Raw genomic sequence first — 13,825 nt, 5'->3', positions numbered from 1 at the left:
TCCAAATAACACATCATAGTCTGTTTTAAGTATCTGTTGCATTCTTAAATGCACAAAAGCAAGCATTAAATTGGATACCATGCTTACCTCATCAATAATGAGAAGTTTCATTTCTTTAAGGACTCTCGAAACTTCATAACAAGCGTCTCCAGATAGCTTGTGATATTGTAATTTATTTTCATGTTCAACTGGCAGCATCAGTAAACGATGTAAAGTAATACCTTTAATATTATAAGCTGCTAATCCAGTTGGAGCAGTAACCACACAAGACAGTGGTGACTCAGTTCTTTGCTGTAGATATGTAGTAATTCCTTTAATTAGAAAACTTTTACCAGTTCCAGCTTCTCCACTTACGTATAGTCGAATAAGTTCAAATGACATACATGAGCATTCTTTTTTGTCATGACGAAAACCATGCTCAATGTGCTCTGTCACTTCATCATATATCTGTCTTTGCTCAAGATTAAGTTCCTTCTCCAATTCTTCTAAGTTTATTATATCCTCTTGAGCTTGCTGCATTGCTCTTTCCACCTCATCCATGGCAGTGGCTGCTTCATTTAGAATAATTGGTTGTCCCAGTGGATCCTGACTCAACGATGCAGAACTTTGAGTATCTTGAGAGCTTTCTCTAGCAATCTCCGCTGCAATTGTTGCTTCTTGCTCTATTTCGTCGTTCAACATTTTGAGATAATTACTAAAAACAGGACATTCTATACTACTTTTAGATGCGTTAAATGAATCTTCATAACTATTAAAGTCACCAATTAGTGTCTCTTCTGTACGCCATGGTTTAAACAGTTGCAAAAGAGCTAAATAGTAAAATTCTCTTTTGTCAGGACTTTCGCAACTCAGTTTTCGGTGATTAATCAAGTGTCCTTTTCTTTGTTTAACCAGACATCCTTCCTGTCCAATTACAGCGTATACACCTTTTTCAATATTCTCTCTAATATTCCTTTTATAAATGTATTTTTCAAGTACTTCATACAGACAAATGTTTTCATGCAGAGTACTTCTATTTGGATAGTATGTATCCAACATATTTGTTTTCAGAATGTCTGTACTGTTTGGTTCTTTCTGTGCTAAATATTCAATTTCTTGCACAGTTTTCAAAACACGGTTTCGTGTTCCTGCAAGACCTAAACTCACCCACAGGATACTTCTAGATTTCGCATAAAGACTTGCTGATGATAATCGATCACAACATTCATATGCTCCAATTTCTCGATGGGATAACATCTTCAAACTGTACGTATACAATTTCTTGCTTAGGCTCTTTTCATGAGAAATATCTTCCCACATCTCCTTCAGTTACGTCTTTTCAGATTTCGTGATGTAAGACGTTACATATCGAGCCACAGCAATAGAGTTATCCGCAACATATTGTATATCCATGTTAGCATTCCACATGGACAAAATGACTGGGTAATAGTCATTTATATATTTGGACTCTTCACCTCTTCTTAAATTGTAGGTATTTTTGGGTGATCTTCTTGTGATATTATGTCGCAAAGATGACATCAAATTGTTGACTTTCCTTTTGAAAGCACCGGTCGTGCAAATCCAAAACGACATTTAGTATAGAATTTATCCTTTGATTTGAATTTTCGCAGACAATATTTTCCACAACGATGTCTTTGAAAGTGTAACACTTGTCCTCTTAAGTCCTTATCAGTTGTACTGTTAGGTATGTCACAAGTGGCATATTGTTCAATAAAAGACAGTACAGTGTCATCCGAGTCTGTTCCAAATTTGGGAGCATCCTTGATCCATAATAGCATATGAATATGAGGAGCACCTCTTGCTTGATACTCTTTTCTCCAGAAGAAATCCAGAACTTCACCAAGCGGTGGATTTTTCTTGTTTGTAATAAAAGACATCATAGCTTCAAATCTATGATTAAAATATCTGCAAACATTAACTGGATCCAACGAACACAATTCTCCAGGTGTCTTGTAGTTTATATTTTCAATATTTGCATTCGCCTCTCGAAGAAATTCAAGTAAATCTTCCCAAGCATACTCTGCACAGCTTATTGTTAAAAACCATGTAGGTGCTCCTAAGTTTCTTAGCATGCATTTTAAATCTGCATGATGACGGTACCAATACTCATTAGTACCACGCTGACATGCCATTAAATTAATTAGGTGAGAATCCAACACACTGTCTTTCTGTTGCACTTTAGCCATAAATTCCTTTGCTGAAACATTTTGCAGATGCACTCCACTTTTTAAGATATGGTTTACTGCATAAGAAAGACCAGATAAGTCACTCTCAAACAGAAGATGAAACAAATATGGAATACATTGATGAAATCTCGGATCTTCTGCATATAATCTTGTTGTCCGGTACTCAGATGCAGGAATCTGCATAGGTCGATCATCATATCGCGCACCTTCACCTTTTGGGAATAACTGTGGGAAACAACGACCTTCCAAACTTTCTTCCCATACACTAATCGGACTTCCTTCTGCTTTTTTCATCTGAAATAACTCAATAGCATTCCCCATTGCTTCTTTCGAATACAGTGGATGAACACTGTAATGTTCATAAATTTCTTCCCTTCTGGACAAGTCGACTTTTTCAATTTGTCCAATAGACAAATCATTATCCTCTTCTTCACTTACATTCTCTTCTTCTACGTACAAATTTGTATAGTATTTTTTTTTTTACTAAATACAACGTTGCCTTTTTGACTTTCCTAACATCAACTAAATCTTGCCAGATTTTCTTACTCTTTGTAGGTACACCATTAACTAGAATAACTAGAGGTTCCTCTTCTACATTTTCAATACCAATTGTCTCCATATTTTTTTTTAAATCAAGTGGCAAATATACAACTCTACCCTTTAATCCTCTTTGTAAATCTCAAGGATTTAATTTCCCAGTCTTAGGCTCCATACGAACAATAGCCTGAAAAGGATGTACACATTGAATCAGAATAGTCTCATAAGTATTTAAATCCTTCAGTTCCGATGGAATATTTATCAACTCAAGATTATTATATACAGCTCTAGCAGGCATTCTATTTTCATTTAATTTATTATAACAATATTTACAAATACATTGCTCAAAACCCAAATCAAAATAGTTTTCTCCCAACAAATAAGTCGCAAACTCTCTCCACTGAGTATTATCTTCATCTTCACTTTTTAATTATAAATCAACTAACCTAGTTTGACTTTTGTAATGAATACGTCGACAACACACACAAGTAAAATTTGGTTTTTCACCTGCAATGACCTTGAACTTTGTTATTTCCTGTTCAAAATCTTCAGTATTAAAATGTCCAACATTTTCTAACACATTTCCTTCTATAACTATATCACTTTCTGCATTTTCTACATCTTGACCAAAAAAACTTACCTCAATTTCTGCACAAATGTTCTTCACATCTAATGCACATCCATGCAAAAGAGCACTATTTAACTGTTTAAGTTTAAGTGCTGGACTTTTTTCATAATACAACTTTCTCACTAATTTTATCATTTTAGTATGATGCACTGCTAACATCCTGAAGTGATGAAAAACACTCTGGCATATTTTTTTAGAAAGACAAGCCAGGGAATGGTCTTGCAAACCTGTTTTTTTCTCTCACTCTGCAGCGATCTAATTCTTGCAACATTACAATTATTTTTTTTAGACTTTCCTTAGTGTACTTACGTAAGAAATTGCGAAAGAAATCAATTGAATCCTGTCGTACACTGCAAATACTGCTACAATTCCAACTATAAACAGGAGCATGAACACGTCCCTCTAATACTTCTCCACCTATTGGCCCTTCTGGATTTCTAACCCCAATTTTCTCTTTCTCAATAGGAGAGCCATCCTTCACCTCATACGCTCGACCACTGGTGTCAACTGCATGCAACAAATCGTTACTTTGAAAGTAACTCTCTTCATTAAAAAATGGCTCAGAATTTGAAGTATGCATCCATTTCCCAGAAAACACCTTACAAAAATTAGTTCTATTTATGTGTCTCTTCCATTTACTCTTAGCTTTTAAAACTCTAATTGCCTTATTTAGTGTATTTATTCTATTAAGTACTAAAATAAATATTTTTTTTGTCTCAAACGCGTTCAACAACATCCTCTATATATTTTTTCTTCTTATAAAAAGCAGATTTCCTTTTAGAAACTTTTTCCTTTTTTAATAAATTTGAAACTACTCTCTTATGAAACATACGCTTCCTGATTTCCGCAAAGTGATTAGTACGTCTTTTACTGTACATATTTTCCTCACTGCTGATTTCAGACACATTTTTCTTTTTTCTTGCATTTCTCCTTGTAGATACTGACAACTGCTTTTCCTTTTGAATATTATCCAATTTACTTTTTCTTTGACACAACTTTTTTATAAAATCTTTGCTGCTCTTACCAGGAGCACTCTTGTTTTTCTCCGTCCTTTCTTGATTATATAATTGTTGTCCTTCTCTCCTCTTCAAATGGTATGTCCGTTTATACAGCTTTCTTTTTTCATTTCTGGTCGGCATACTGATTGATGTTTGTGTTAAAAATGACAATCTGTTTGGCAAAAAGTTACAAAATATTATAGACCTCTACTACCATATAACATACAAATTATAACCACTGCTTTATTTTGTAAGTAGATTAAAGACAAAGAAACAGTCTCTGAACAGAGTAGGAAATCCTGTAATGAATATTGGTTCTAAATTTATAACAGTCCATAGCTGTGTCACCATTATAGACATATTTTATGATTCTAATTTTTCAGGCATATGAACACTATACTCATTTTCAAGCACTGTAGGTGTTCCTCATGCTATTAATTTTTTTAACTTTAATCTCTTATACAGTTCATGAAAACTTTTATTCTCATTCTCATAAAGCGGATCACCGACGATTACTACAAAAAAGTGACTTTTTTTAATTTAAATAATTTTATTCATTTAATAATTCATATTCTAAAATCACTTGTAGCATAATTTCATCTGCAACTTCTTCATTATTATAATTTTCTTCTTCCAAATTTTCTTCTGCCCCTTCCACCATTTCTAAATAAGCACTGTCAAAAGTGCGGTCCATAAAGTCCACATTTTATGACTCATTTTCCTCCTCAAATACTCCATCTAGTAATTTGTCTATTAATTCATTTGCAATTTCAAAATGTAAATTAATGTTTTCGAAATTATTTTCCATTTTAGTATTCCTTTTCTGTCTTCTGTGTCCTTTTAAAAAAATGTAAAGACTAAATTATATCTTTTTCATGAATAGATAACCAAAAATTACCTTTACAAATTTTTAAACTACATACATTTTCATACTTTTTAACACATTAACTACATATATTAAGATAGCACCTTCCTCTTGTTTTGAAAGAAATTGACACTATGATCCTAGACATTAACACTATCCCTTTCAATCTTTTTAAGTAAATTGTGCTGTAAAAACACATCTTACTGTGAAATTTGTTTTTAGGTTTTCTGGACTGTAGAACTGTTGATAGACTTTCTAATTTATTTTTAGAGATCTATTTTCTGAGTTCACCACTACAAACTACGATTCAAACTGTATGCAGTCTGAAGAGGGGACTCACAATATACCAATTAAAACATTCACTAAACACATTACTACTTCCCACAGAGACAGTTGCTTTTACCTTTCAACAGCATACTCAACATGTGAATTTCATCGAATGTAGAACATTTCATGCTAACCATGAGGAACCACATCATAATAGACCTCTGCAAATGCATATAATAGCGTGCAAATACATAGTACAGTCACATATATGCACAAAAAATGCCCATTATGCCAACAGCCATATCATAATACACCTCTATAATTCAACAAATAAAGACTGTACACAAATGATACAGCATGAGTTACAGAGATAATGATAACTTAGCAAGAATTAATCCACGTAAAGAGCAAACTCTTGCAGTCAAAGAATAGATGAACCAGAACTGCATAGAAAATAACACATGGACCCGGCCCATAAAAAGATCGTGCCAACAGACAGTGGAAACCTATCTCAAAATACATATGTAGTGGAAGCAGGTACAGACATGGTAAAAATAGAACATAAAATCTTCTAGCAAAAGAGAAGCAGTACAAATATTCTGAAAAATCTTACTTATTATTTTAATCTGTACAAACATAAATTGCCTTTAAAAAATACCAACTCACCTGGAAAAAAGAATTTGATTGTTTTAAAGTATATCAGGTTGACTACAGGTTGTTGCTTTTCAACACCAAACACTGTAAAGAAAAAAATAAACAACTCCATTTTAGTTAACATATTTCAGACATATGTATTACACAACATACACCCATTGTGCCAAATGACAAGCCTAACAGATACATTCCCTATTTTTCTCTCCATTATATATCCTAAAGCCTAATTAAGTTTAATCTTTGTTTTTTAAACACATCCAATAACCACATTTTTCACCCAGATTCTTTAAAAATCAAACTTCATTTACAGTGTAATCTCCCACACATTGCCAGGATACTACATGCAATATTTATGATATGGACTGCTACACAATCTTACTTAGTATATCTGTTACCCATCTTACTTGGCAAAATATATCAGCATGGAATTTGAACATCACACTGTGAATAAAGCCTCTTTTTACATAATTTTGGGTGATTAATTTGCTTTTGAGTTTTATATTTTGAATTTTGGTAATTATACTGAATCCTACATTTTCATAATCACTAGTTGCACAAAACTAATGACAGAGATACAGAGAGATGTACATTACGAAACAGACAGAGAATAAAACGGACACAGACCACTGGACACAGACACACAGTACCAGGGACACGAACATGCAGAGAGAGACCAGCTTTGAAAGCACAAATAGAGAAAAAGAAAAATAACAGAAAACAGAGAATAGTGAACAAAAAGAGCAAAGTTAGAAAAAACAAAAAAATGAGCATAGACAGGGTGTGACAGAGTAGAAACAACAGACAGGGCACAAAAGAATCAAACGCCCGGAGGCACATGGAAATAGAGGACACCAGGCAAACAGCACAATAGATGGACAAGAAGAGCAGAACTGAAAGAGAGATGGAGAGAAGCAGACTGAATAGAACAGAGAGAGAAAGATACACCACCATAGAGATAATGCAGGAAAAAGATTGAAAGCAGGAAATACAGAAAGATACAAAACGACCATAGAAAGCAGTGAGAGATCACAAGGGAGAGGGAAAGCAAGGGCATAATTCAGGCCACAAATTTAAAGAATCACAGATGGGAAAAAAAAGTAGTAAAAAAGACAACAAAGAGAAGGACAACAAGAGAAACAGAAAGAATACAACAAACAATGAGGGAGAACAAAAACAGAATACAGAGAAAATACATGAGATAAAAGAAGGGTAGAATTCAGAGAGTACACATCATAAACTAAAACTGCACAATAGACAAAGAAACAGAGAACTAGCCGGACACACTGAAATATATGAAGGAACCAGCACAAAGATAGAGATATTGAGAAAAGGGAAAAAAGAAGACAGATATATGTTTGCTAACTCCACAGTAACTTAGTGCATGAAGATATCTGCTGCAGGAGCTTCAGTATAACGTCATAGTCAAAACTCTTTGTTTCCCTTTAGCCCCACCCCTTTCCCCTCTGACATCTCACCCACCAGAACCACAAACCACACTGTAAATTTTGCCCTACATATCAAAGCATGAGGGTATGGTTCACTAGATAGCATGATATCTACAGCAACTGTGGACTATTGCCTTTGACACATATTCATAGCTGCACTAGTTAAATAAGCATTAATATCAATACCACACATAATCCACCTGCAGTTTATGAACGTGTCCGTTCAGCACTGTCTTTTTTCCTCTGCCACTTTTTCTTGAAGTGCTGCAACAGCATGCTGTCACGATAGGCCGGCAAAAAAAACAGTCTACCTATGCCAGAGCTCAAAAGTGCACCCCGATACACACCCAGCCTAGCTTTAAGAAACTGCCTCTAATGAGACCCGAAAAGACCCGGCACACTTAAAGCCCTGAAACTATCTTAATGTCTCCTCTCCCTTTGCACCTTTAAATTTCATTTTCAAACCACGTTTTCTTTCCATTACACACAATTCTTTTTCGGTGTTCCACATTCAACGCCTAGACACTTTACCCTTTTTAGTTTGAAGCCGCAGCTGCAACATGCCTAATGCACAAATTAATAACTCTATCTTTCGCGCTTTTTCAATGTTTAAATTCCACAGATTTTTTTCACAAAAATACATACAACCGGCTCAGTACCTCTGAGTAACATAAAACCAAGGGGCATTTTACCAAGCAATAGCGATAATTATCGCTAATGCTTGGTTAGAGACAACATCTTACCGCTGAGCTGCGGCGATTTTTACCGCAGATAAACCTTGGTATTACCAAGGTTTATCGCAAATGCGATAAAAAACGGCCGCAATGCATGAATATCGCTGAAAAGTCAGCGATATTCATGCATTACCGAGCTAATGCTCTTAGCCATGTTATCCACTTCCCATTGGATAACATTGCTAAGAACTGCTCAGGGCAGGTGTTAGCTTTTGGAGATATTTGCGCCAAAGTTGGTAATAGGAGATAGCGATGTTAGCGACTGTTTCCAGTCGCTAACATCTTGGCACGCCCACTTTGCATGTCATTAGTGATAAATATCACTGACATGCAAAGTGGGGCCCAAGATGGTCGCTATCTCCTACTAGCTGTCGCTAACTGGTGTTAGCGACAGCTAGGTAATAGGGACATCATTTTATCTCCACTTTCTTGGCTTTTAAAGCCCCTTGATAATATGCCCCCAAGTCCCTCCCTTTTACTTACAAATCCCTTAGAGACGGCAAAAAATTATATTTGTATAGAGATGAGGGTACTGAAACATAGGATTAGTCGTTCACATCCAGGCACTTCCAATTGCATGACTTATTTAACTAGAACCGCTGTAATGTTGCATTTTTTTTCAAAGGTACACCGGTGCCTCCTTTAAAGCCGACTTTTACCTTAGTACTCAACAGTGATTATTTATTTTCAAGCAATAAGAACTGCTATTACTTATTAAACGACAAACCTTACTCTGTAACAGTCACTCTGCATATGCTTCTCTGTAAGAATGTAGTTTATCCACCCCCGCATGGGAACCTTGATGTTTCCATCTGGCCGCGAATTCCGGCCTTGAATTCAAAGTTCCATCTCAAGACATGAACAACAGCCTTATTGTCACTAAATCAAGTTACTCTAGCATCTGTTCACAAACATATCTCCTTCACTTAGCTAACACTCGCAGAGAACCGCATAACTTATTAAATAGTGACCTTCCTTTACAATTTCCTGAGTTGACTCCCATAATCTTTAACGCATCCTCCACTTCACAGCTGGCCTTTTTTTTTTGCAACTACTAACCAATGGTTTTGTGATTTCTTTACCCAAATTATTTAAAGTCATTCTGCTACTCTTCACTCCATACTCTCTGACCTATTTTTGTGAACTTCCTGATCTACTAGCAGTAGCTGCAACTTTTCTATTCCTATTTTCTTTTTTACAAAATGGATGTCCGTCCTGTCTTCCCAAACAAGCTGGAGCACTTAGAACTGTTTCGCCACAGGATGCTTGAGTACTATGGCATCCTGCCACTTGCGACTTTGAGTGCATCATATGGATTATCATTTCGATTTTCCTATTTCACCTGTGTGCAGCCTGTATTTCATTGCCTGAGCTGTGATTTCATGTGGGCCCTGGACTTATGTCTCTGCAACTCGATATCTCCTGAAGTGAATTACAATCATCTCATGAATCCGTTAATTGATCATGAACAGCTTTGTTCCGACGGAGGGATTATGGCCTTTGCAGCGATACATGGAGTTCTGGGTCATTGGAATATATTCGCAGCGGCGCAAGATTTCTTGGCACACAGCTACATAGAAAAGTCACCGAGTTGTCCTCTGATGGTACTAGAGGCTCCGGTAATTAAAGAACATGTATGTTCATTTCCTCTTTTCAATTGGATGGCTGACTTGTTTTCGGATGATAACACTGACTTCCTTTTAGAAGCGGTTGCTGCTTACTTCGCCTACTCATTTGTAGGATGACTCTTATGCAAGCCATTGACGTCTTAAGTTTTTTTTCCCTCCCTATCTTTCTCATGTTTTTTGGACTTTATTTTTTTATATAAACAGACCTATTGGCTTTACTAACAGTGGACATTAAAATTTCGTACTGGTGAGATTTTCGTGTTTTATGTGCAGTTAATTTTTTTTCCTCACCTACTCGATTTCGTTCAAAACATTTCATTGTACTCTAATATCAACAAATCACTTGCTTATCTTATCTTATCTTATTTTAAACGTTCTCGAAGCAAGGCTGGGTAAAATATGGTTAAATGTACCCTGATAAATGTGTAAAGTTACAATGACTTTTTATATGTTTAAACGCCATTTTCCCTTTCTACTCTGTATTTCCGCATCACACACATGTGCTTTTTTTCTTTTCTGCCTAGTGAAATATTTTCGATTCATAACAGAAAAATATGTGGTTACACTGATATTACCCTTGCTTATCGAGCTCTATCTGACATCGAGCACTGAAACCTTTCAAATGATATCTCAATACAGTAGTTGTTTTGAACACTGTTTTTGGAACGTTCCTACAGATAACATACTTCCACCTCCAGCCAAGTTCTCGCTTTTGGCGTGTTTTGTATTTCCTTACACAATACAATAACACAAACTTGATAGTGATTCGTATGCACACAACTAATTGTTAATGAGATGATGTCTAACCACTAGTATTTTCATATATGATTACAGAACTTAAAATCAAAAGACACCTTCTTAGATTTAATATAATGTAATATTTTTGCTTAGGAGGCTGTAGAATATGTTTTGTTAAACCTTATTCATTTTGCATCATACTACGCTTCTACAATTTGTGTTCTATAGACTAGTAACTATGCCAATTATTTTGTTTCTTATAATGTCTTTACTCATATTATATAATAAACTCCGCTTCAAAGCACTGCATTAGTGAATAAACATTTCAAATATATACGTTCCCTCTTTTAATCCATATTCACAACTGAAATTATTGTATACTAAATGTGTATTCATGTGTTCGATGTAATCTCAGCTGCACTAAGTTCATGTTTTCTTTTGTCAACCTGAGTTACTCATACTGCAACTCGCTGGCCTGTGACGGCCCGTCAAGCCTTTCTAGCGGGTCGCGGACCATGCAAACTATCGTACCTCTGGGAAAAAAATAATGTATTACTGTTACCAAGCACCGCCGCAGTTGCGCTTCACTCAGACTGATAATCACTGCTCCCCCGCTTCTACAGAGCAGACACTATGTCGTATTTCACTACTTATCACCCTTTCATCTCCACTATAACAAACACTTCTTCGCCAGCCACCAGAGAACAAAGTGGAAAACCAAACGGACTAAAAAATGAAATACGACAAACCCTTTGCTCTGTGGAGCCGACGTAGCGGAAATTCTGAAAGTAGTCAGTCACTGACTAGCGTTTCCAAAAAGCATCTCAATTATATAAATAGTATTTTGAAAACCTGCCAAGTACTTTGATGAGACTATCTGTGTCTACCAGCAGAACAAACTTCCTCAGCCCAGACTGAATGCAGACACAGACAGACACACACACACTAAGATAACACAGAGCAACGGATACAGAAAGCAGGAGGGAGATAAAAATGGATTCAGACGGCATGAGGGAGAAAGCTCTATGTGTACTCGGTCTGGTACCTCAATGTATGAAGGCATGTACTTCTTGAACCTGTGTACAACCTCATGGTCACAAGTTTTCATTTTATTTTACTCGACCCCCTCCCCTTCTCACCCCACCCCCACCAGTGCAGCCCTCGGCCACACACCACACTGTATTTTTATCTTCCATCATAAACTTTATAAATACTTTAAGCATTAGCACTTTTAGACGACGATATGACATATAATCTACCATTTCTCTCTCTACCTGCATTATCTGTGTCTCTGCTAATTCAATTTTCTGATTTTCAACCAACTGTACAGACTATATGGAAACGCTCCCAAATCAGTCAAATAATTACTGTCTATTATAACATATTTTATATACCATTTATTCAGTATACCAAAAATATTTCCAAAACTATAATTCACACTTGAAAGTAAGTGAAAAAACGGCGCGCAACCCCCATTAACTTCAAAGGACTTCAGCCCCTCCCCCCCTCCCCCTCCCATCTGCTGTGGAATCCCAAGATAACATACATCCCAGATACACACAGAGCCCCACCTGAACGTTTCACATCTCTATAAAGAACCATTTGAATGTTAATTAGACCTTGCACTTCTTTTACCCATTCTAAGAGCCCCTCCAGCTGTACTCTACCTACTCATTAAACGTTCATGTCCCCTTAATAAACCCCCCCCCGAAATTTCGTTGCAGTTCCGTCTCTGACTGACATTGCATTAAAAGAACTAACAGTAGGGGATAACATAAGAACATGACTGAAGTCCACTGAGCTTAATCTAATTTATTAATCGTAATTTAAAACTAATAATTCCAAATAAATAATGTATATAAAGAGTGATTAAATGAAATGGAACAGTAGTTGAAGAAATAGAAAACAGTGCCAAAGTCAAAAATGCGGTTACTCACAGACTGTGAGGGAAATAAACAATTGTAATGACCAAACCACATTTTATGGTACATCACAATAGAGGCAGTTAGAGACTCACCTTTACCAATGCTTTATAAGATGTAGAACAATGATAGTCACAAATCAGATAGTCGTTTGACGGAACTCTCAATAATGCTTCTATCACTGCAACCAAAAATTAATGGCACAGATTTCCTGTCAATACACACTCATATATGTCTCTTCAAGCAATCATATGTGTTCCCGCACAATTTCATAATCAAATTAACATTTCAGTTGGTTATCCCTTTCAATATTTTCAAAGTCACATAAAGGTCACCCTTCACCCTCTGCCTTCTCTGGGTGTTACCATGGTAACAGCTCATTCTGCACCTGGCTGAAGCCACAGGTCATAAGTTCATATCTCAACGTTCTAAATCAAAGCATCAAGGCTCATTTCCCTCCAAACACACCTGCCTATCCACTGTTTTTTTTACATTTCATTTTTTTTCACGACCAATAGAAGTTTTCGTTTTAAAAAAACAGTAACATACAACGTAGCCTTCAATCTTGAGGTATAAGAATCAACCAATCATTTTTAGTTTTTCATCAACACCAAACCTCATCCACTTTTTTTTCCTCACTTTCCCCTTCTAACTGCCATTCCACTTCCAGAACCCATCGGAGTACTACTGCATCTGCCTTGAAAATGTAGGTTTGGCTTGTGGGACACAGCTATATTCACTGGAGTGAAAAATATGCTGCAAACAGACGAATTTCTAACCTTGACTTACCAAATGTGCACATTACGTGGATTGGCCAAAGAGGATTGAGATGTCACCAAGTTGATACCATTGGTGAAAACTTTTATGCATCTCCCTGAACCTAACCTAATAATTGTGCACTGTGGTGGGAATGATCTAGGCACATTAACAGGGGTAGGTCTGGAAATGCTTCTAAAAGACACCTTTCGTCAATTGATGTCACTTTTTCCTCGAACTATCTTGGTGTATTCCAATATATGCCAAAGACAGAAATGGAGTTGGTCCAATCAACGTTGTCCACAGATTGAGAAAGCAAGGAAACATGTAAATAAATCTGCTTCTGCTTTCCTCCGAGATTATAGCATGGGTTCTATATACAACAACAACTTGCGTTACAACATGCAAGGCATCTATAGGAGAGATGGTGTTCATTTCACGGATGAAGGAAATAAAATCTTCCTCTG

The sequence above is a fragment of the Lissotriton helveticus genome, chromosome 7, assembly GCF_964261635.1.
Source record: "Lissotriton helveticus chromosome 7, aLisHel1.1, whole genome shotgun sequence".
NCBI classification, from domain to species: domain Eukaryota; kingdom Metazoa; phylum Chordata; class Amphibia; order Caudata; family Salamandridae; genus Lissotriton; species Lissotriton helveticus.
This window is presented reverse-complemented; position numbering follows the sequence as displayed.